General features: G+C 38.0%; 1 protein-coding gene across 1 annotated transcript in view; it reads right to left on the minus strand.

Moving 5' to 3' along the window:
* The window catches only part of LOC104542877 (solute carrier family 12 member 7-like), a gene marked incomplete at its 5' end in the record, with an annotated part of 34132 nt that overhangs the window by 7653 nt on the left and 24788 nt on the right, over positions 1-1691 (minus strand). The window lies entirely within an intron of this gene.

Genomic DNA, 1691 nt, shown 5'->3' on the forward strand with positions numbered 1-1691 from the left:
CTTGCACTGTGCAGCCCAAAGTAGCGGTGGGATGGATGACTGCCTTCCCACAGCTCCAACAATATCACTCCCTGGCCCAACAGCCACTGGTCAGCACCAGCCAAAGAAGGAAGCCAGCAGTCACCAGGAAGGGCAGCAAGGAAGTGAATCAGGGTCTACATTTTCTTTCATCTTTGCATCGCTATGGTCAAAGTCAAATAAATACATCTTTGGCAGTTGCACCTCAGTCTGTAGATCTTGAGCTTTGCAGCCATGTGTTGTATTTACACCTGAGCAGAAGCAAATCAACCAAGATAATAAAAAAAGAAACAAAAATCTGATGAGTCCTCGTGCCCCAGTTCTGCAAGAAAACCCAGGGGCAAGAACAAATAAAGCTCATTTTTTGAAGGTGAGAGAAGAGGTGAGGGTGAGGGCTATTCCTCAGGGGTAAGAGCACGCCTATAATGGAAACAGTAAAAGAATGCTGTAGAAAAACAAATTCTCCTCTTTACAAAGCTTTGAGCCTTGTTTGAAGGGATACAAGCATAAAAGTGAGGTTAAAATACTAATCTTGGTGGTAACAGGAAACAAAGCTACAAGCACCATTTAAAGCTGGAATATCAGAGTAATATTTGAATATCTGTAGACAGACAATGAAAACAAAAGCAATGCTAATTTTAACTAGTGATACTAATGAGAGAAATGTTTTAGAGGTCATCATAAAACTGGAGGGAATGATGCAGTTCATATAAGGGAAGATGATCAGATTAAGAAAGGGCCTGGCACACTGCGTGCATATACTCAACTTGTAGCTCCAGAGGAAGTAAGGCCATAACTAAACATTTTCTGACGAAAATACAAAATAAAACAGTAGATTAAAGTATCCTAATCAGAAGCAATAAATAGATGCCTTTTATTCTTGGACGAGTCAGGAAAAGCACTAGATGTTCTTGGAATTATCAAAGATTTTACTTCAGATCACAAAATAAAATCAATGGTATTTTGAACATCTCAGATTTTACCCTACCTGATATGAAGGAACAGACTGAAGCTATAACGGTGATGGTTACATTCAGATAAAAGTGAGTAATAAAAAAAAAAGTAAGATGGAGGGAGAAAAAAGAAATGAAAACTTCCAAGCAAATAACACTCGGAAGTAATGCAGATTCCAACCAGCTCAGAGCTGAGAAGAAATTGTCTCTGCAACAATTTATATGCTATAGACTACAGAGCCTTACATCCTTGGGCTACTTGTAAAGCATTCAAGAAGAAGTTAAATCCTTTAAATCCTTTCAAGGCCTACTGTAGACTGATTAATCAATCCACTGGAAAAATTTTAGTGTTCAGTAAAGAAATGAGAAAAAATTTAAAACACTGAGTATGGAGTACAGGAAAGCTTGCTTTTAAGCTACTGATAGATATCAATTGGGAAATGCTTTGGATGTATTCCACACTGATGCTCAAATATTTGGCTAGTAAATACTTGCACTAATCTTAACAAGAACAGGAAAACTCTAAACAACCGTTCAAGTAAAGGATTTTTTTTCCACATTATTGAACCTTGCAAGTGAAGCCTGCTGTAGAGAAACAAACATAGAATACAGTTATAACAGCTTTTGACTAGTTAGAAGTTGCCTAGAAGCCACGGCCAAGAAATACTACTTCCAGGTTTTTCACAGAGCATCTTTCTAAGCCGAAGTCCATACCTCTCT

The sequence above is a fragment of the Mesitornis unicolor genome, unplaced genomic scaffold (genome assembly GCF_000695765.1).
Source record: "Mesitornis unicolor isolate BGI_N332 unplaced genomic scaffold, ASM69576v1 scaffold13636, whole genome shotgun sequence".
Taxonomy (NCBI): Eukaryota; Metazoa; Chordata; class Aves; order Mesitornithiformes; family Mesitornithidae; genus Mesitornis; species Mesitornis unicolor.